The 24,745-nt window shown below is 35.7% G+C and overlaps 1 protein-coding gene across 1 annotated transcript in view; it reads right to left on the reverse strand.

The window, feature by feature from the left end:
* Positions 1-24,745, reverse strand: part of BCHE (butyrylcholinesterase) — a 65,574-nt gene that overhangs the window by 31,679 nt on the left and 9,150 nt on the right. The gene's annotated exons all lie outside the window — the stretch shown is intronic.

Here is a 24,745-nt window from a genome sequence, read left to right on the forward strand (position 1 = left end):
TATAACTTTCTCGCTTTATAACATTTGTTTCCATTTTCTCCTTGGGTGTGTTATTTTGTTGGCAATTTTTCAGTCTCATGGGTAGGCTGTGCAAGTGGGACAAATACCACTAGCCACTGGGAGTAGAGGTGCATGGTGTTATCAGCTCTGCCTGGGTGGCCATTCAAAGAATCAAGTTCCTTTACTTGAAATTAACAGGAGGTTGTTAGGTATTGGGTTTCTTTAACAGTATTTGAAGTGAGCTGTTATTCTTTTTATCTCTTTTAAAAAGTTTTATTCTTTAGTATACCATTAAAAGAACTGGTGTGGAGCTCTTATCTCAAAGGACAGACTGTGGCAAGATCAGAAGATAAAAGTAAGGGGAAACTTTCGGAAGAATAGAAACATCTGACTCAGGGTTAATGCATTAAAACATGCAATGAGTGAGTACCCCTTTTTTTTGAAAAACAAAACATTTTACTTAAGAGTCGTAGACTAAATTGACATTTATTTCATAGGATGATAAAATAAAGCTACACAACTAAAATAGATACCATAAATCATTATTTTAAAAAACCAATTTTTTTGTTTTTGCAGCAATGTTAAAAGTTAATTAATAGAATATAGCAACTCAGGAAGTAGGAAATGAAACGATCTTGCTCAAAAGTGGAAGATCCAAACTGCAAATAATCTAAAGTTGAGAAATTTAGATCTCCATTTAATATACAGCTACAATCCCCACAGAAAAGGTGAAATGAGATATGACTCTTCATATGCAAGTGGAGGTCTAACTCTTTTAATTAAATTTTTATCTGATACCGAAGGACAACAATCTGAAACAAAAGTGAAGATATATCTACCTATATATTCATGAACAGATGCCCCACCTTGTGCAAACATGCCTAACAGAGTGTAAGCATGTGGGGTGCAGAGAGCAAAACGGAGTCTCTCCTGTTAGGCAGGAGGCTGTGTCAAGCAATGACACAAGCAGTTAAAGGTACAGCAGTTAAAAGATATCACCAGGACTAACATTAGCTGATATCCCAAAACTGATGAGGAACAGAACCAGAGGAGGTCTGCAAGGGCCCACGATTGATTAAATCCCTTTAAAAAAGGGAGGATTTTGGCAACAAACTGTCTGACTCTTCAGACCTACCTCCCTATGTCTGACCACTTAAAAAAGGCAAATCCCACAAAAGGCTCTGCCTCATTGATCCCCGAACAGAGCTGTGGTCCTTCACTGCTTGAGCAAGAAGTAGTCGGTGCCCAGAGCTGACTCTGACATAGACCTATTCCTTATCTCAACTGCACGCCCACAGACTGACTTAGTCTTTGGTTCGATCAGTTCCTGCACCTTTCTGTTACCTTGCTGGTTGTGTGATTTGTCTTGCATCCTTCTCTGTGCGCTGTATGAAAAGCCAAGTTTTATCACATGGTGAAATGTCGTTGAATTTGCAACCCTGAACCTGCCTTATAATTGTGATTGACATGGTTTTCTGATTGAACAAAGCTGGCACCTCAACACTGATGAGGAGCAGAACCAGAGGAGGTCTGCAGGGCCTCAAGATGGATTAAATTCCTTTAAAAATGGGAGGAAAGACACAACTTGTGTGTGAACCTTAGCATGCTCGTGATACGGGGTGATTCAAGAATGCGGCATAAGTGAAAAAATAATAAAATAATTTAACTGACATGAGAGAAGTCTTTGCACAAACAGACAGTGGTAATGTTTTAGGAATAACTGAATTCTCTGCACCTACAAAAAACAAAACAAAAACCCTCAACTAGCTAAAGAAATTAATTTGATTTGCTCTTCAAAAATTCCCTTTTTGCGTTTCTGTTTTTTTTTTAAATTTTTTATTTTTTATAAACATATATTTTTATCCCCAGGGGTACAGGTCTGTGAATCACCAGGTTTACACACTTCACAGCACTCACCAAAGCACATACCCTCTCCAATGTCCATAATCCCACCCCCTTCTCCAAAACCCCCTCCCCCCAGCAACCCTCTGTTTTGTGAGATTAAGAGTCACTTATGGTTTGTCTCCCTCCCAATCCCTTCTTGTTTCATTTATTCTTCTCCTACCCACTTAAGCCTCCATGTTGCATCACCACTTCCTCATATCAGGGAGATCATATGATAGTTGTCTTTCTCTGCTTGACTTATTTCGCTAAGCATGATACGCTCTAGTTCCATCCATGTTGTTGCAAATGGCAAGATTTCATTTCTTTTGATGGCTGCATAGTATTCCATTGTGTATATATACCACATCTTCTTGATCCATTCATCTGTTGATGGACATCTAGGTTCTTTCCATAGTTTGGCTATTGTGGACATTGCTGCTATAAACATTCGGGTGCATGTGCCCCTTTGGATCACTACATTTGTATCTTTAGGGTAAATACCCAATAGTGCAATTGCTGGGTCATAGGGCAGTTCTATTTTCAACATTTTGAGGAACCTCCATGCTATTTTCCAGAGTGGCTGCACCAGCTTGCATTCCCACCAACAGTGGAGGAGGGTTCCCCTTTCTCCACATCCTCGCCAGCATCTGTCATTTCCTGACTTGTTGATTTTAGCCATTCTGACTGGTGTGAGGTGATATCTCATTGTGGTTTTAATTTGTATTTCCCTGATGCCGAGTGATATGGAGCACTTTTTCATGTGTCTGTTGGCCATCTGGATGTCTTCTTTACAGAAATGTCTGTTCATGTCCTCTGCCCATTTCTTGATTGGATTATTTGTTCTTTGGGTGTTGAGTTTGCTAAGGTCTTTATAGATTCTGGACACTAGTCCTTATCTGATATGTCGTTTGCAAATATCTTCTCCCATTCTTTCAGTTGTCTTTTGATTTTGTTAACTGTTTCCTTTGCTGTGCAAAAGCTTTTGATCTTGATGAAATCCCAATAGTTCATTTTTGCCCTTGCTTCCCTTGCCTTTTGCGTTGTTCCTAGGAAGATGTTGCTGCGGCAGAGGTCGAAGAGGTTGCTGCCCGTGTTCTCCTCAAGGATTTTGATGGATTCCTTTCGCACATTGAGGTCCTTCATCCATTTTGAGTCTATTTTTGTGTGTGGTGTAAGGAAATGGTCCAATTTCATTTTTCTGCATGTGGCTGTCCAATTTTCCCAGCACCATTTATTGAAGACGCTGTCTTTTTTCCATTGGACATTCTTTCCTGCTTTGTCGAAGATTAGTTGACCATAGATTTGAGGGTCTATTTCTGGGCTCTCTATTCTGTTCCATTGATCTATGTGTCTATTTTTGTGCCAATACCATGCTGTCTTGATGATGACAGCTTTGTAATAGAGCTTGAAGTCAGGAATTGTGATGCCACCAACGTTGGCTTTCTTTTTCAATATCCCTTTGGCTATTCGAGGTCTTTTCTGGTTCCATATAAATTTTAGCATTATTTGTTCCATTTCTTTGAAAAAGATGAATGGTACTTTGATAGGAATTGCATTAAATATGTAGATTGCTTTAGGTAGCATAGACATTTTCACAATATTTATTCTTCCAATCAGAGGGGAGCAGAAGGTATACTGGAGAGAATTATTGGGGAGAATTTCCCCAATATGGCAAAGGGAATGAGCATCAAAATTCAGGAGGTTCAGAGAACGCCCCTCAAAATCAATAAGAATAGGCCCACACCCCGTCACCTAATAGTAAAATTTACAAGTCTCAGTGACAAAGAGAAAATCCTGAAAGCAGCCCGGGAAAAGAAGTCTGTAACATACAATGGTAAAAATATTAGATTGGCAGCTGACTTATCCACAGAGACCTGGCAGGCCAGAAAGAGCTGGCATGATATTTTCAGAGCACTAAACGAGAAAAACATGCAGCCCAGAATACTATATCCAGCTAGGCTATCATTGAAAATAGAAGGAGAGATTAAAAGCTTCCAGGACAAACAAAAACTGAAAGAATTTGCAAATACCAAACCAGCTCTACAGGAAATATTGAAAGGGGTCCTCTAAGCAAAGAGATAGCCTACAAGTGGTAGATCAGAAAGGAACAGAGACCATATACAGTAACAGTCACCTTACAGGCAATACAATGGCACTAAATTCATATCTCTCAATAGTTATCCTGAATGTGAATGGGCTAAATGCCCCTGTCAAAAGACACAGGGTATCAGAATGGATAAAAAAACAAAACCCATCTATATGTTGCCTCCAAGAAACTCATTTTAAGCCCGAAGACACCTCCAGATTTAAAGTGAGGGGGTGGAAAAGAATTTACCATGCTAATGGACATCAGAAGAAAGCAGGAGTGGCAATCCTTATATCAGATCAATTAGATTTTAAGCCAAAGACTCTAATAAGAGATGAGGAAGGACACTATATCATACTCAAAGGGTCTGTCCAACAAGAAGATTTAACAATTTTAAATATCTATGCCCACAATGTGGGAGCAGCCAACTATATAAACCAATTAATAACAAAATCAAAGAAACACATCAACAATAATACAATAATAGTAGGGGACTTTAACACTCCCCTCACTGAAATGGACAGGTCATCCAAGCAAAAGATCACCAAGGAAATAAAGGCCTTAAACAACACACTGGACCAGATGGACATCACAGATATATTCAGAATATTTCATCCCAAAGCAACAGAATACACATTCTTCTGTAGTGCACATGGAACATTCTCCAGAATAGATCACATCCTCGGTCCTAAATCAGGACTCAACCGGTATCAAAAGATTGGGATCATTCCCTGCATATTTTCAGACCACAATGCTCTAAAGTTAGAACTCAACCACAAAAGGAAGTTTGGAAAGAACCCAAATACATGGAGACTAAACAGCATCCTTCTAAAGAATGAATGGGTCAACCGGGAAATTAAAGAAGAATTGAAAAAAATCATGGAAACAAATGATAATGAAAATACAACGGTTCAAAATCTGTGGGACACAACAAAGGCAGTCCTGAGAGGAAAATATATAGCGGTACAAGCCTTTCTCAAGAAACAAGAAAGGTCTCAGGTACACAACCTAACCCTACACCTAAAGGAGCTGGAGAAAGAACAAGAAAGAAACCCTAAGCCCAGCAGGAGAAGAGAAATCATAAAGATTAGAGCAGAAATCAATGAAATAGAAACCAAAAAAACAATAGAACAAATCAACGAAACTAGGAGCTGGTTCTTTGAAAGAATTAATAAAATCGATAAACCCCTGGCCCGACTTATCAAAAAGAAAAGAGAAAGGATCCAAATAAATAAAATCATGAATGAAAGAGGAGAGATCACAACTAACACCAAAGAAATACAAACTATTATAAGAACATACTATGAGCAACTCTACGGCAATAAATTTGACAATCTGGAAGAAATGGATGCATTCCTAGAAACATATAAACTACCACAACTGAACCAAGAAGAAATAGAAAGCCTGAACAGACCCATAACCAGTAAGGAGATTGAAACAGTCATTAAAAATCTCCAAACAAACAAAAGCCCAGGGCCAGACGGCTTCCCGGGGGAATTCTACCAAACATTTAAAGAAGAACTAATTCCTATTCTCCTGAAACTGTTCCAAAAAATAGAAATGGAAGGAAAACTTCCAAACTCATTTTATGAGGCCAGCATCACCTTGATCCCAAAACCAGACAAGGATCCCACCAAAAAAGAGAGCTATAGACCAATATCCTTGATGAACACAGATGCGAAAATACTCAACAAAATACTAGCCAATAGGATTCAACAGTACATTAAAAAGATTATTCACCACGACCAAGTGGGATTTATTCCAGGGCTGCAAGGTTGGTTCAACATCCGCAAATCAGTCAATGTGATACAACACATCAATAAAAGAAAGAACAAGAACCATATGATACTCTCCATAGATGCTGAAAAAGCATTTGACAAAGTACAGCATCCCTTCCTGATCAAAACTCTTCAAAGTGTAGGGATAGAGGGCACATACCTCAATATCATCAAAGCCATCTATGAGAAACCCACCGCAAATATCATTCTCAATGGAGAAAAACTGAAAGCTTTTCCGCTAAGGTCAGGAACACGGCAGGGATGTCCATTATCACCACTGCTATTCAACATAGTACTAGAGGTCCTAGCCTCAGCAATCAGACAACAAAAGGAAATTAAAGGCATCCAAATCGGCAAAGAAGAAGTCAAATTATCACTCTTCGCAGATGATATGATACTATATGTGGAAAACCCAAAAGACTCCACTCCAAAACTGCTAGAACTTATACAGGAATTCAGTAAAGTGTCAGGATATAAAATCAATGCACAGAAATCAGTTGCATTTCTCTACACCAACAGCAAGACAGAAGAAAGAGATATTAAGGAGTCAATCCCATTTACAATTGCATCCAAAACCATAAGATACCTAGGGATAAACCTAACCAAAGAGACACAGAATCTATACTCAGAAAACTATAAATTACTCATGAAAGAAATTGAGGAAGACACAAAGAAATGGAAAAATGTTCCTTGCGTTTCTGTTTTAAGCATTAAGATTTTAATTTGTAAATTTGAAATAAAGACAATTGAATCTGATAAATTGGATATTATTTCCTCAGCAAGATGGGAGGGTACATGGATAGCCATTGTTTTGCCTTACTTTTCCTTTTTTTTTTCTTTTTTTTTTAAGATTTTATATATTTATTTATTTAAAGATTTTATTCATTTATTTGAAGAGATCACAAGTAGGCAGAGAGGCAGGCAGAGAGAGAGAGAGAGGGAAACAGGCTCCCCGCCAAGGAGAGAGCCTGATGAGGGACCTGATACCAGGACCCCGAGACCACGACCAGAGCCAAAGGCAGTGGCCCAACCCACTGAGCCACCCAGGTGCCCCTAAAGATTTTATTTATTTATTTGTGAGAGAGTGAGAGTGAGCAAGCGAGAATGAGCAAACACACAGAGGGAGAGGGAGAAAGAAGCCTGCTGAGTAGAGCCTGACTTGGGACTTGATCCCAGGACCTAAAAAGCAGATACTTAACTGACTGAGCCACCCAGGTGCACTTGTTTTACCTTCCTAGTGCATGGAGTTCCAGTTTCAGCCTGGCAGTATGAGTAAGTACTGACCAAAATGGGATTAGAAAATAATAGTTAACATAGTAAAATCTATAATGACAAGATGGTTAAGTGATCTAGTGGAAAGAAATGGGCTTTGGTGTCAGAATATCTTCTGTAAGTTTCTCATTTCAAATCATGTCCAGCCATTTGACTTTGCCCAACTTAACTCACCCTACCTCTTCATTTAATTAGTAGAGATAATAACATCTTAGCAAATTTGTTATAGAAAGTAAGTGTGTTAATACGTGAAAGCACTGTCAGGAGCTAGAAACCTGATAAAATTTCCTCTTTTCATTTATTTCCTTTCTTCTCCTTCTCATTCATTCTCTATTGATGTTTTTTAATGTAGATTGGTTCAAGAGTTCAGAGTATTTTCAGGCTGCCTCCTGAAGTCTATGGGAATACTAACTTTCAAGAACAGATAAGTGACCATCTCGATTTATCAGGACCAAACAGAAATTTATATAAATAAATAATTTTGGTCTTTATGCATTTTTACACTTTGGTAACACATCTGAAAGATACAATTTTAGAATAGTTAAACAGTTTGAGAAGAATAAAAAATACTATTATATCTTCATCCAAAGATTTCTTAGATATGGATCCGTAAGTAGATAAAATTTGGATCTCATAAGTCCTTTACTTTTTTGTTGTTCTATTACAAATCTTAAAATACAAACATATTTATCACCATGTATATTTTATGTTTAAGTTTTAGTTATTAATTTGCTCTTGTTGACATGATAATCTAGTTATACTTATTTCATATGCTAGATATAGGAAAACCATAAAACTACTATAGTTCCAAATAAACAGCATGTTCAAATTTTAAACTGTGTTTGGATAGGCATTTCTAATTTTGTGGATTATAATATCTTTATTTCCTTATAATTTATTCTTTGCATTATGTTCATAACTCAATTTTACATAAGTTTTACATTTTACATTTATTTTTTACATTTTACATTTATTATTTGTTTACTAGTTATTTGCACTGTCTTTAATGTGGTATCTTCCCATGATGAAAGATGTTTAACTGATATTTCACGGAAAGAAGCATAGTACTGTGAATAAGCATGCACTCTAATAGTGTGAGATAGTATGTCTTCTTTTTTTTTTTTTTAAAGATTTTATTTATTTATTTGACAGACAGAGATCACAAGTAGGTGGAGAGGTAGGCAGAAAGAGAGAGGGGGGAAACAAGCTCCCTGCTGAGCAGAGAGCCCAATGCAGGGCTCAATCCCACAACCCTGGGGTCATGACCTGAGTCGAAGGCAGAGGCTTAACCCACTGAGCCACCCAGGTGCCCCTGATGGTATGTCTTCTTAAACAAGGATGTGTACTCTAGTCATGAACAGACTATGCTACAAAGCATTGAACATTGGCATTAGTTCCTCCAGATTTTGTTTAACCCCCCTTTCTCTGTTATCTATCATTTCAAGTTATTGAACATGTACATTATGAAGATGCCCTTCATAATGTCATGAGATTGTTACAATTCTCTAATTGCTAGAAAATCTTTACTTTTATGCTCAGCTTCAGTGAGGGTCCTCTGCATATATTTTTGTAAGCGTTTTGGTTCAAAATTTTTAGTTTTAATCAGGACAAAAAATGATAGAAAGAGAAGCTACTGTGAATTAAACAATACAAACTGAAAAATTATGATCAATCAGTGCTCTACAGCATGTTGATAAATAAGAGAAAGATACTTTGTAGGTAGACTCTTTGATGTTGAAATAATTTTTATATTCTTTTATATATTGAATTATCAAATATTTGTGTTGATCGTTTTACTACAATCAGCTTTTATCTCTTCTGGTTTTCTTCCTTATTAAGTAAATAATTTTCAGTTCCTGATCACTAAAGATCGAAGATCAATTTTGATTTTTCCATCTTATTTTCCATTTGTAGATATTTGATTATATCAAGAATAGGTTCACAATAAGAGAATTTAAATATGTATACCAATATTTGGTAAAGTCAAAACTGCTTTACAGTGTTCATTTTTGTCATTTGACAATAAATATACATTTGTAAGTTTTAAGCTAATTTTCTGTAAATGTCTTAACATAAGGAAGGCCAATTGTAAAGATGATGTTCAATTTAATGTTTAAAAGTAATAATTTTTCTCACTGTTACATTATTTATTCATTATATATAAATGATGTCTATTGTACTAAGAGTAGAAATAGTAGAAAAGAAGCGTAATTCAATAGAGAAGGTATAAAACAATCAAGGTGGCTCCATGTAATAATTTCAGTAGAGATCAAAAAGCCAATCTTAATTTACCCAAAGTCTATTATAAGCCTAAGTAATAGAATATCTGAACCCAAATTTGATGGAGATGATAAGATTAGGACTTGTACTTTATTGAATTTTAATCATTTTTAAAAGTGTTAGGTTTCTTTGACTTCTATAATGTTTACTTTGTAATAAAACCCTTTATATAATTACAAGGTCTGAATAATTTATTTCTGATAACTCAAATTTATAAGTAAGCAGAGCATTGTAAATTGTTATTTTTAGTAACAAATAATTTGAAAATGAAATCTGAGATTGCCAAATCCAGTGTTATAAATAGAATAGAATGTTAGAAAATCCTGCAAATAATGTTTTTTTTGGTTTGTTTGTTTGTTTATATTATTTCCCTCTCATTCTTTATTTCAGGTTTCATTAATATGATTCAAAGTCTTCAAAAAAAAGTTTTCATAAATAAAATGAATTATTTTATGAAACATTCATTTCCCAGAGGCTATCTTTTCTTAGGTGGAAAAGGAGAGTAAAAGATTAAAAAATAAACAATAAAACAAACTCAAGTTGAATATTCAGAGCTTTGGAGATTTTGACTGAGGGAAAAGAAAACCTTATTTCTGTTGTAATGTTAATATTTTGATCAACCTTTGCTCTTTTGATGTTACTGTTTGCTCACCTCAGCTCAGGACACTTAAATCCTAAACTTGCAAACTGAGCCCTGTCAAGCCCTAGAGCTAATCTTGAGGAATGCAGCCAGGACTTAAGAAATGGAAGGTGTTCCTTCAGAGCCCCATTCTCCAGGCCCTGCTGGCCTGATACAATTGTGAGGACCAGTTCTCACTACAATGTTCTGTATTTCCTTCTGTTTTTCCTCTGACTTAATATGTCTTTACGGAACCTTTCTCAGCTTTTGCCAAATCCTGCTCGAACTCAGAACACTCTGTAGGCCTCCTGACTTGCAGTTCGAGTCACCAGATTGAGCAAGAACCAAACAGACAACAACAACAAACAGAACTACCAGTTAAATATGAATTTGTTGCTTAGCTCAACAACACGTAATTTAATTCTTTTAATATAGTATGCCCTGTGCAAATTGATGGAGGATACCTAACACTAAGAAAAATCATTTGTTGTTTAGCTGAAATTCACATTTAACTAGGTATCTTGTACTTTATCTGGCAGTGCTACCTGTAGTATGTGTCTGGAAATATGTCAGCTACTTTGCATAAAGTTTTTTTGAATTTACATGCTAACCCAGAAGATAGGTATTAGCACTCCCATATTAAAGATGAGGAAACTAAGGACAAAAAGGATTCGATTATTTGCTCTTTCCCTTTCCCAATGGCACACACAAATCCTAATAGAGAGAGGGCGAAGTATAGGGAAGAGAGAAGTATCTGTGTTCTCCTATCAGACCACAGGATTCAAACTGGGGATCTTGGGTTTTCATTAATATCTGTAGGAATCGGGGGCAGCTTGAGCTCTGTAAGCTTCAGTGCCCTATCACACCATCTGTTGATGACCACCATACTTCCTTAGAGAGTTGCATAATGGAAGTGAAGTCCTAAGCAGACCACCAGCACATGTTAACAGGTAATGTATTTTCATTGATGCTATTAATACAAACAATAGTCTAGGCTTAAAATTGTTAATCCAAAGGCTTCTCAGTACTTTCTTAAGCAGATTCTGACCACACAGTAAGGCCAAATTACTATTACTTATAGGTCCCTTGCAAAGAGTGTTGCTTGAGGCCTCAGTTATTTTAATTATAACCACATTCATCTTATGTTAACAAATTAATTTTCCTGACAAGCATTGCCAATATTTCCTTGAGTGTGAAAGGATACCTAGAAGGCATTCCACAGCATGTTATTTGATCTCAGGGTTAATATTGCGTTATCATTGTCACTAGCTGAATAGGAAAAGGATGGGACTTCAAATTGGGAAGAAATAGGGACCCCATCTAGGCTCTGAGATTATTTCAGGGGTACAGACACTGAGACAGAACAAAAATAAAGACAAGAAAGCAAAACCAGATGCCCTGTCTCAACTGCAAGGGTTCAAATATTTTTCTAATAATTACATTGTAACTACAGAAAATAGAAAACAACCACAAAAAAATGACCAGGCCTTGAAGAAGTTAACTATAAAGATTAACCAGACCTAGCAAAACCTACCTATAGATCATAGATGTCACAGAAAACAGAGAGACTCTCACACAATGATAAGCATCATGTCTAGTTCCAGATCCCTGACCCATCGGTAAGTTCCTGGTAAAATTCTAACAAAAGTTCAGAGATAAAAAGCTTAGGTGGCACCCCGGTCAACCCCTCTCACTCCTGAGAGTATTTCCTTTATCCTTGCTTAATAAAACTCTTTGCTTTGCTCACTCTCCTTTGTCCTTGAGATTCACGCTTGGACTCTGTGAGAAAAGAACCTTGCTTCCCTGCTTCATAGTTAGGGTATCAGAGGTTACGGTCCCCCTAGTTGCTTGCCTTGCTGTTTCTGTGAACTCTCAGACTGTTGCAAAGTTGCTTGCTTTCTGCCTCAGCTCTCAAAAAACTACTGCTTCTGATTTGTTTCCCATTTTAAAAAACAAACGAATAATTCTTTTAAAATTTGGGGCACATTACAAAGCCAAAAGATTCCACATGATGAAATACCACCTTCTCAGTGGAATAAATATCAAAGAAATATCTCAGGATAGCTTTTTTTCTTTTTTTCTTTTTTTTTTTTTTTGATGTTCCGATTATTTGGGTGGTGGTTTTATTTTCCCTTTGATTCCCTATTCTTGATTCCATTAATTTGTGCTCTGCAACATCCAAGTTACCGGCAGCCTGACTTCTAACTAAGTAGTGTGCATTATATGGAGATGCATTGTTTTCTAAAACAGAAAATAAGTAAATAAGTACAATTAAGTAGATGGTTATGATGCTGATACAAAACCAAAATAGTCACATTAATCACTCACTGTATTAGTCCCATCAGCACATAGACATGTTGCAATATCTCCCATCAAAAAAAGCAAAACAAGGGTGTCTGTGTGGCTCAGTCAGTTAAGCATCTGCCCTTGGCTCAGGACATGATCCCAAGGGCCTGGGATCGAGCCCCACATTGGGCTCTCTGCTCCTGGGGGGAACCTGCTTCTCCCTCTCCCTCCACTGCTCCCCCTGCTTGTCCATGCACACTTTCTCTCTCTCTCTCTCTGTCAAATAAATAAACAAACAAACAAACAAATAAATAAAATCTTAAGGTGGGAGGGGCAAGAACAACTGTGAAAAAATTGGCATCACTAGAGCCACTGAGCAACTACTGCAGACAAACTGCCTTATGTGCCTTTGTTTGCTCTGGGCCAAACCTTTGTACTTGCTAAAAAGCAAGTGCTTTAAGCAATTGTTTTAGAAATCAGTGGGAAAACAGACATCCTGGTCATAAGACTGAGACTTGTGGACTTTCTGAAGATAAAATCTGCAGTCCACTCATGTATAACCTGGAGTAATCTGCGACTTAACACCTGCAGAAGCAGTACTAACAACCACAGAAAAACTTTGTCTTTCCTTCAACTGATGTAATTACCCCCTTTTCTTTCCTCACAAAACTGCCCTGTTTTCACCTGCAAGTAAAACACTATTTAGGTCTCTCCCTGATTCTGTGGGTTCTGTGCTCCCCAAATTGCAATTCTTTGATCCCAAATAAACACTCATTTCCCTCTCATCCTGGCTCTTAATTTTAAATTGACACAATCAAAAAGGCTCCTGCCCTCTTTTCTCTGCCTCCCAGATTTGATCTCCCGACTTGACTTCAGGGTGAGCCTCTTCGAAAACTTGATTCAAACTGAAATTCCTTGTTCCTCTTCTCCTTTTCTCTTTGGAATCTCCATTAAAGTTTTAGTTCCCAACCCCTCCATCAAAAATCCTATGCCTTTGCCGCCCATAATCTCCAAATTTCGAAACCCAAAGACCTTTGTGTACAGTTTCATGTAGTTTTCATTATATCCATTCATTATATTTAATACTTTCATTACCCCTTCCTTGATACGTTTTGAAATGAAATTACCCCATCCTTGAAAGGTTTTCTTCATTTGCTCTTGGGGAGATAACTTGTTCTCCTAGTTGCCTTTCTAACTCATTGATTACTCATTCTCTCTGCTGGTTGCTCTTTTTCCTCCTGACCTCTAGGCTAGGAGTGCACAGGCATCTGCTCCGTCCACAACCTCTATCAATCTCGTGGCTTTAAATACCATCCTCATGCCCTTAGATACCAAATTTATATCTCTAGCCGCAACCTTTCCCCTGAGTTCTAGACAACAGTGTCAGAATTGTTATTTTATTACTCCAAGTATCTATAAAATAGACATCTTAAACCTACAATGTTTGAAATAGCACTTTGGGTTACAAAATCCCAACCATCTCCTCCCACAGGCATCCCTATCTCAGAAAATGGTGCTTCTTGTGGCTCAGACTAAAAATTTTGGGACATCTTTGCCATCACTTACTCTTTCACATCCCACACCCAGTCTGTTAGTAAATCCTACGAGATCTTTCTTCAAAGTACAGGTATGTCTCGTTTTATGGTGCTTCTCTTTGTTGCCCTTTACAAATACTGCATTTTTTACAATTGAAGGTTTGCAGCAACCCTGCCTCCAGCGAGGATATTTGCATATTTTTTTCCAGTAGCATTTACTCATTCTGTGTCTTTGTGTCACATTTTGGTAATTCTCACTACATGGCAATTTTTTTTCATTATTGTTATTATATTTGTTATGGCTATCCATGGTCAGTGACCTTTGATGTTACTATTGTAACTGGTTTTGGTCACTACAAAGATTGTCCATTTAAGACAGAGAACTTAATCAACAGATGTATGTATTCTGTCTACCAAACATTGCTTACCCTCTCTTCAGGCCTATATATTATATGACCCAACCATACAAAAACTTTTAACTTGTGATTAACAAGTACTCTATAAAAAAATGTAGATTTTCATATCAAGGACTTTTACAAAATGTCTGATTTTCATACCTCCAGAAACATTGTGAAACCAGTACAAGCATGATTGGAATTATGGCTTTTAAACAAGCAAGGAATTCTAACACTTGTAATGCCATTGGGTTATTTTGTTGGTTTGTGATGGTTTACCACATAAAATATATTTTGGTAGCTAATATTTTAACTCTAGTCATAAAAACAAATATTATTTTGGTAGCAATCCTTAGAGACTGATACACCAAAAATAATATAATTTGTATAAGATAAAGACTCAATTGTTTTTATATAACAAAGGTCTGTAGACAAGTTAATACAGGCATTTCATTTACAATAAATCTACAGATTATCATACCAGGTTAATAGTATCTATCATGCTAATAGGAAGGAGTCTAGGTAAAATATTAACATATAAATAAAAATCAGGTGGAGTTATGCTTTTTAGTACTAGGATCTTGAGTGTTATTGATTAGGAGGAAAACTGAAGCAAGAATAATTTCTTAGGACTCATAAATCTGACCAAACACATTTTAGTTATATCTAATTATGCAACAGTCAGAGAAATCATATTTTATACAGTAAAATATTTAAATTCACATTTTGGCTACTGCATTTTGTTACTTAGTGAAATATGACGTATTACTTCATACCTTACAGGTCTTCTGAAGTATTGCATTTATATGTCACTGAAATAATGACTTCGATTTTTAAAATAATAATTCATTAATTCTACTGTCAGACTGAACTTTAGATTTACAAGTGCACTGAATGCTATATTTTTTTCCCAAATACAGAAAACATTTCGAAAACCATATAGAACAAATCACATTGTTATTTCCAAGTAAATAACTCCTGTCAATGTGATTTTTCATGTTTTAATGAGCCCCCTTATATTATAAAAGCATTAGTTCTCCCCTACTTCACTGTGATAAAGTATTTCAAAACATTTAGTCAAATGTATTTTAGTTTTATAGCTATCTTCATAGATGTAACCCTTGGCAGGGATCTGGTATTTTCTTCTCAGATGACTGTCACTGATGGTAAAATATTGCAGCCCTCTAAAACGGTTTTGCAAGTGATCCTATGTACACATTAAACTGTCCCATAATGTAATTCCTCCTTTTCAAATAAGTTACACTAATGCATATATATATATATATTTTAAAAAATTTTATTTATTTATTTGACAGAGAGAAACACAGCAAGAGAAGGAACACAAGCAGGGGGAGTGGGAGAGGGAGAAGCAGGCTTCTTGCCTAGCAGAGAGCCTGATGTGGGGCTTGATCCCAGGACCCTGGGATCATGACCTGAGCAAAAGGCATAGGCTTATCGACTGAGTCACCCAGGCACCCTGCATGCATTTTTTTAACCTACAAAAAAATCTGTTAAACTTAAGGTACTTTACACTGCAGCTACTATTCATTTTTTATTCCTTACAGAGTAATTTCACATCTAATTCCTCAGGAGGGGGGCAGAATTTGAAGTGATAGAACACTGATGCTGTCATGATAGCAATAAAATAAATCCAAGGGGATTGGAACTCTGACCCTTTTGCAAAGTCATCAAAATATTTCAGTTAGGTTAATTATGATAATGTACCACAAATAATTATAGAATCAGAGGGTAAGGATTTTTTTTCTTCACTCTGCAAACCACATGAACTATTATCTGTCAGAAAATCTAATTATAAGCCTGATAATAATTGCACTAGATGGCCAGATGACAGCCTTTCACAAACTTAAACTTGTCTCTACATCTCATGATGTCTAATTTTAGTCTGTTCTCTGCCCTTACCCTTGTAACATTAACCAGGCAAGTATCAGCATGCTAACATGTTAAAATTATTAGTTTGCAACCAAATGCATTTCCTAAGACTGTTTAATGACTGCTTTCAATAAATCATAGTGAAGGCAGCCTGGTGAATGGATAATACAAGGAAATGAAAGTTAATAGTCTAGAGTCATAGTTAATCTTTGTTCTGTCACCTATTAGCTCCAATTCACTTTTCTTCTATGGACCACACACTTCTCATCTGAAATGTTAGATAATGTCATCATTCTGGCATTTTTTCATTCTAATAATAGAACCCATACACTTCATACCTTGCCAGTGTAATGATATCATTCACGTTAACACAATCTTTACCTGCTATCCTTTTGCTATATTTAAGGCAACTCTTATTGAGAAATGTGTTGTAATGAAGTCCCAGAATATTTATTTTGTTAAGTTAAAACATACAACAAAAATAATTTCAAGTATAATTTGAAAATTAATTTCTTGGTGAAGAGATTTGTGCAAACTTTACATAATGAATAGGGACACATACTAATCCCTACAGAAATTTAGAATGAAAAAGCACTAGTTTTCTACTTACACTTTCTTTGACTTTCCTTAGTTTTTCTATTATCTTTTGAAAATATAAAATGATTGCAGGAGGGGGGAAAATAAGAACACATAAAGAAAATACACTCACTTAAAAAATAAGTGAAGTTGGGGTGCCTGGGTGGCACTTTGGGTTAAAGCCTCTGTCTTCAGCTTGGGTTATGATCTCAGGGTCCTGGAATCGAGTCCTACATTGGGCTTTCTGCTCAGTGGGGAGCCTGCTTCCTCCTCTCTCTCTGCTTCTCTGCCTACTTGTGATCTCTGTCTGCCAAATAAATAAATAAAATATTAAAATAAATAAACAAGTGGGGTTGAAATAATTGTCCTTTCAATCACTTTATTTTGTGTGTCATATGTAAGTAAACGAGATAGAATCACACCTATTAAACACTAATTTTATTAAATCTACTTTGTATTATAAATATTACAAAATACATTATTATTGCATGTCTTCCTACTAGTATAGTGAAGTTACAACAATGTCTTTGAAGCACCCAATCCTTAATGCATGTGTGTATATGAAGATATATATATCCCAAATATTTTAAATTGGAAACAAAGTTTACTACATTAGAAGTCTGACAAATCTCTAAATTGTAATCATTATAATTACAATTTAGTATATTAAAGCATGCCTATTTTTAAAGTGTCTCAATTATTAAAAAAAAAAATGTCGTGCACTAAGAAATTATGGCTTAGCATTTAATTTAATCACACCTACTTTCCAGTACAGAAATCAGGAACTGTTATTATTGTTTTTAATGGATCAGCGAATCATGGGACTGAAAGTTTAGTCGTATATTTTTGTTTCCTTTTATTAAATTGTTCCATCTGTGATAAGGTTTTTTCCAGTCTAAAGGAATAAATAGGAAATAAATAAATCAATAAGAGTAGCAGCAGATATGCTATAATCAAGTTACAAATACTTTGTTAAGGAATTTTTTTGGTGTCATGATATCAAAATAAGACAAAAGTATGCCATAACATTTATGTCTGGCAAAAAAAAAAAAAAAAAGTCAGGAAACATTATCCACTTCAGAGAGATTCTGAATAAATGGATTATCACCCAAAAGACGGAAACCAGTTAGCTGCTTCAACTTTTAGTTTATCTTTATTTGTTTGAAAACTTCATTAATTAATTCCTGTGGAGCTGGGAAGTAAACAATTGTACATTTGGGGGGAGAAGACAAGTTCGATCTTAGATAAGAATAGATTGAAGTAGTTTGTGCCTGGTAGGGGGAAAATATGTTTGTTTGTTTGTTTGTTGTTGTTATTGTTGTTTAATTGTAAGGGCGAATGCAATTTTCTGTAAATGATAAGGTAACATTTACATATGTCAGTAATGGAGGTCTATTTATATCCCCATTTTATAGATAAGGAAAAATAGTAGGGAGTTTGAAGTAAGTTGCCTAAGGTGATATAAACATAAGATCTGTAGAAAGATGAACACTGGATACATAAGGGCTGTCACATACAATTGGGATGACTGTGTAACTTAGCGGTGAATGGCTCCCCTTGAAGTTGTACACTGGAGAAGCTCTGAATAGAGCACCTGGAGAGGATACAGTAAACAAAAGATTATCTGACACAGTGGGAAGCAACAGGAGGGGTCCTGGAATAATGATCCTCCACTATCTTACATTATGCTACTAATTATATTTGGCTATTTTACTTTCTTTAGCTGCTCTGGTCTCTCTGATAAATCAAGTTTGATTTCACCAATTTCCTGTATAATTGGGATAGTGCTGAATGGATGTTATTAAGTTCTGCTTAATTTAATTTCTTGCCCATCAGGTTATTGCTTAGGGGCGCCTGGGTGGCTCAGTCGGTTAAACATCTTCATCTGCCTTGGCTCAGGTTGTGATCCCGGGGTCCTGGGATCTAGCCCCACATCAGGCTCTCTGCTGAGCAGAGAGTCGGCTTCTCCCTCTCCCTCTGACCTTTCTTCCCCCTTGTTAGTTTTCTTTCTCTTTCTCTCAAAAATAAAGTTATTGCTTGGATGAATGATTGATGGATATATATGTGAATTGATATTTCAACATATAATAGTATAGAGTATTGGGTATAATGCACAATGGACCTGTGTATTATTTGGGTAAGGTTTTAAATTCATTTTCAAAGATGGGATTGAGGGAAAAGTAGGAGCAACCAAAGTACATATAGGTGGTAATTTCAATTAGCAAAGGTTTACATGATATTGTGGCTTCTGTTTTGTAAGGAATTTAAAGCACTACAATAGAGATACCATATCTGAATACACTTTAGTGCTATCACAGAATAATGTTTTCTCATTTTTGCCAAGAAGTCAAACTAAAAAGACTTTTATTGTCTTGAAAATTGATAAGATATTCTAAAGTAACTGCAAAAAAAGAGTTTCATGTAACCAAATGAGAAATACAAAGGTTAAGGTTCCTTTAAAATACAAATGGGGGAAGTTTGGACTTCTGTGTTTATCCACGATGGAGTGATTTAAACTAGCTTAACCTTCTCACCATAAACAATTATAATACTGGACAAAAACAAAAACAAAAACAGGGCAGTGAGTTTGAGGAACCAGATAACTGGCAGCGCAAGTCTGTGTTCTTTGAATGCAGGGAACTCCAATGTAAACCTGTGCTTACTGCAGTTACTTACATGAGAAAAATTTCTTGTCCAAGATGCAGCATGCGTGAGACGAAACAGTTGAGTAGCTTCACTGAGGTCAAGGGACAGAAATAAGAGTTCCTGGATACAGAATCTGCAATCTGTGGAGGCCGACTCTAAGAAGGAAGGAGTGAGGCTAAAATTCTCTGCAGGGATTTCCTGCAGATTTTTGGCTGAGGCCTGGGCTGATTATGTACAGGGTGAGAGTCTAAGAGGCAGAAGAGAGAGAAGCAGCAGCAGGGCTGAGAGCAGAAGAGAGATGGGAAAAGTTGGAGAGCGAATAGCTATCAAAATGTTGTCAACACTTCATTTACATCACATTAGTACCTCTTTAATACTTAGCTGGAGGCAAAGCTAAACCTTACAAGTAAGGAGTACAGGGAGACCTAGTCTACCCCATCCTAACAGATCCTGAAACCAAGTACCTCTAACACCCTAAGTAAAGACAGACTTTTAAGCCTGACTTTTGAATTTAATTCCTACCAAGTTGGACCTCCCCTGGATCCACTCCAACATAATATAAAACCATGCCTATTACACATTTGAAACAAACTTCAGTGTATACACAACTTTTAATCGAATCACCTGGTAAAAAAGGAAAACATTCTTCAGTGCAAGCATACTTCTTCTGAGAGGGATAAAATAATATAGTTTTTGCTGCATATAATCCATGAAGTCCACTATAAAGTTGAAAATTATTAAGCATGCAAAGAAATAGAAAAATAGAAACTGAACCCATGAAGCAGATATTGGCTGAGCAAACAAAACCTTAAAACTGTTTTAAATAAGTTCAAGAACTTAAAAAACAATATATTTTTAAATAGGAGACAGGGAGGGACTCTTCTCAAAGAAATGAAATTGTTTTTTAAAAAGGAAATTTTTACCTGAAAACTAAAACAAAATAAAAAACTCATGGGATGGGTTCAGCTACAAACTGGAGAAGGTTGAAATGGTCAGTGAGCTTGTGGAGAAATCAATAAAAAATACTTAATTTGAATAACAGAAGCAAAACTGAAGAAAAGGGAATGGAAATTTAGTGACCTGTGAAATATTAAACTACCTAGTACATATATAGTTGGAGTCTTAAAGGAGATGAGAATGAGAAGGAGGCAGAAAGAATATTTGATGAAATGCTGACACAAAATACTACAAATGTGGCATTAAAATCAACAAGAAGAGTCTTGGTGAACTCCAGACACCCCCCCCCCCAAAAAAAGTTATACTGGGAAACATCATGGACAAACTATTGACAATCCAAGATAAAGACAAAATTTTGAAATCAACCCAGAGGGGGCGCCTGAGTGGCTCAGTGGGTTAAAGCCTCTGCCTTTGCCTCAGGTCATGATCTCAGGGTCCTCGGATTGAGTCCCACCTGGGGCTCTCTGCTCAGCAGGGAGTTTGCTTCCTCCTCCCTCTCTCTGCCTGCCTCTCTGCCTACTTGTGATCTCTGTCAAATAAATAAATAAAATCTTTAAAAAAAATGTTTTTAAAAAAAATCGATCCAGAGGCATGGAAAAAAAAAAAAATTGCATAGAGGGGGAAAATCATATGAATAAAATCTCACTTCACTTCAACACTAGAGATACAAGAAGATTGCATAGAGGGGGAAAATCATATGAATAAAATCTCACTTCACTTCAACACTAAAGATACAAGAAGATAATGGAAAAGAAAAAAAAATCAGCTCAATACTCTATATTCTTTTTTTTTTTTTCTTAAAGATTTTATTTATTTATTTGACAGACAGAGATCACAAGTAGGCAGAGAGGCAGGCAGAGAGATAGGAGGAAGCAGGCTCCCTGCTGAGCAGAGAGCCTGATGTGGGAATCCATCCCAGGACTCTGAGATCAGGGCCTGAGCCAAGGCAGAGGCTTTAACCCACTGAGCCACCCAGGCATCCCAGTACTCTATATTCTTAAAAAATATCCTTCAGTGGAGGTAAAATAAAGGTATTTTCAGATAAAAGAAAGCTAATGAATTTGTAGCTAGTCAACCTACACAATGAAAAATCCTTAAGAATGTTCCTCAGCGTGAAAGGAATGATACCAGATGAAAACTAGAATCCACAGGTAAGAATAAAGAACATTAGAAATGGCAATTCTGTGGGTAAATATGAAAGACTATTTTTCCTTTTCTTTTATAAATTTGCCTAAATATAACTGGTGGTTTGAAGCAAATAATGTTTTGAGAGAGATTTTATATTATGCATTGCCTAAACATAACAGCAAGGTGAGGAACACTGAGAATACATGAAATAATGTTAGTTTCTTACGTTTGTGAAGTAGTTAGGGTGATGTAGAAATGGGAAATGTGAATTGTGAAGAAAGTAGGAAATGTCAGTTACAAAATGCAGAATGTTTCAGTTTAAACATTTAATTTGTGAAAGTCAACGCAAGTTGACTTTCACAAATTAAAGAAATAATTGCTAGCCCTAAAGCAAGCATGAGAAAAAATATTAAAGGCAAATTAAGATGTCTATATAAAAATCAAATGGAATAAAAAAGACTTTCAATTAATGCAAAAAAAAAAAGCTGCAAAGGAGCAACAGGAAGAATGAACTTAAGAAAAGGAAGATGATATACTTAAAACCATATTGATAAACACATTAAATGTCAAATGAGTTAATCATACTACCTCAACTTAAGGAAGATTTCTTTAGAAATACAAGTGGGATGAAAGGATAGAACAAAATGTGAAACACAAGTATAGAAAACTTGACATGTTTATCTTGATATTAGACAAAGCCAACTTTGGGATGAAAAGAAACACTTTGTGATGACAGAATGGTCAATTAATCAGGACTACATAATCCTAAATATGCACAGAAATTAATAACGTAGATTTAAAATACTAAAAGAAATTAGCAGAGCTAAATGGGGGAAATGAGTAACACCACAATGACAGCTGAAGATGTGAATACCTCTTCGTATTTGAAACAAATAGGCAAAAATATTAGGGAGAATATAAGAAGACCTGAGCAACTGTGAACTAACTGATTTACAGAACACACCATACCAAGTAATGGAAGAGCACATAAACTAATCACCCATCCAGATCGTAAGGGTCATAAAGCATTTTTTTAAAAAATATATTTCAAAGGGGAAGATCTTACAGAGTATTATCTATTATTAGAATGGAATTAACGTAGAAATCAATAACAAAATATCTAGAAATTATCCAAATACTTGGGAGTTAAATAAAAAGTCTACTAAATGACCCATTGGCAAAATAAAAAAATCACCAAAATTATTTTGAATTTAATTTTTTTTAAGGTAGGCTCCAGGCCGACCCAGCATGGAGCCCAACAAGGGACTTGAATTAATGACCCTGAGGTCAAGACCTGAGCTAAGACCAAGAGTCAGACACTCAACCAGCTGAGCCACCTAGGCACCCCTTATTTTGAATTTGATTATAACAAAAATATAATTTATACTAGACATTATTTAAGAAGGAGAATTTGTTAAAGCACTTAATGAACCATGAACTTGAAAACTCGTTTTTCTGAATAATTATTACTGCTCCTAGTTCTACTTTTTTACTTTCTTCATGTGTTATTTTTGGGATATGAAGAAATAGGAATGGGCAGTTTCTCCATCTTGGGATAACTAACATTTGCAATGAATAGTTCTTTGTTGTAGAGGCTATTCTGTGCTTTGCAGGAAGTGTAGCAACATGCTTGGGCTCCTTAGTAGCAACTCCCCTTCCCAGATATGGCACTCAAACACAGATCTAGACATTACTGAATGTTTCTAGAAGTGGGAAGGTGAGGAGGTGTCAGGAGATTAATCTCCCTGCATTGAAAACCACAGAACTAGAACTTGTGTGGTCACTTTTGTAGTCAGATAAATGGAGATGGATTTACAAACTGTACATTTACCAACTTTTTTTCTATTGGAGTTTTCTTAACTATTCTAAGTTTCTGTATTTATTCCTAGGTATACTTTAAAGGAAGATAATGTATACCAGGTGATTAACATTGTGTTTGCCAATAAGTGAACCCTCAACACATACGAAGTATTATTATTTCTATTTCACTGTGCAAATATGGACTATAAAGAAACTCCTCAATGAAAATGACATTTTGTGATAGCCAAACTACTTCAAAAAGTTTACTTTAATCTTTATGATTTATAATCTCATTGAATGAATTTATCATTATAACTAAAATGTGTAAACCTTCACATACTCCCATGATATTATGCTAATCATGGAAGTAGATTAGAATTCAACAATCTATTCCATTGAGCATCGAAGATTCTCTCTTTGAACTGTTGCTGTGTGTCAAGATATTCATTACATCTGATTCTCAGTATTCTCCATTGTTACATAAGAAAGTATAAATTCCTTGATGATTTCAACATGCAAAATAAAGTTCTTTAAAAATTACAGGCATCAATAATTTTAAGAAAAATATCTCCTTAAATACTCTCTAGAATTGTAAGAAAGAATTTAAAATATAATAAAATGATTTAATATGGATATAGTCTTTAGGGCGAGAACAGAATGAGACAGAAATAACTCTAATGCTTCTCTAGAAATGATGATCCCTCTTCAGCAGAAAATGACGTGGAGAAGTCATAAGATATTGCACAACTACAATTAATAGCCCACGTGTCTTGAACATATGTATGTTTTTTACTCATTCTAGCCTTAACCTGTTTTTGTTCAATGGTTTGACAACCAAATATTTGATAAATATGTCACATACCCACCCAGTACTTTAATGAGTTTCCAGTAAAATCAGTTTCTCTTTCCAGAAGCTAGTTCAGCCTAGTTTGGGAAGCTCAGCATACAATGAAAAAGCTCACCAAGACAAGTTACAGTCAGTAACTTCTGTTGAGAGTGAAAAAGAGGTCTGAAGCAATTGCAACTCTAAGAATTAAAGATACACTAGGTGAAACTTCTGGGTGCTCAGGACCTTAAAAAAAGAGTAGGACTCATGTCATTAAAAAGGAGAGGGGTAGCTGTTCTAAACAGGGTGCAGAACAAGAACAAGACTAGAAGGTATATTAAGCTTGAAATCTTTGACATTCATGAGATAACTGGCCCACCAAGAAAGCAGGTATTGTTGGAGATTATGGGTTGCAGTAAGATTATAGATGTCTTTTAATGACAGAATGAAGAATTTTTGCTTTAGACACAATGGATAGCATTAGAAATTTTTGAGAAGAATTATACCATATAAGAACTTTGTAGAAGATATATTTAGTGACATGAAATAATGAATTTCAGATGGAGGTTGGAAGAGAAAACTAGAACGCAATAGCATCACTATCAACATTCTCCCCAATTATAAAAGATAATATGACAGATTGGATTAATGCATCTATTAATTTGTGAGTTTCTGCAAGTACTCACAGTATTTTAAAAATAGATGCTCAAATTTCTATTTCTTTTGTTTTTCTCTTTGATACGAATTATCCCAATGTATAAAATTCTTTTGGGGGTTACAAAAAGAA

Source organism: Mustela nivalis (genome assembly GCF_964662115.1).
Source record: "Mustela nivalis genome assembly, chromosome: 1".
Lineage (NCBI taxonomy): Eukaryota > Metazoa > Chordata > Mammalia > Carnivora > Mustelidae > Mustela > Mustela nivalis.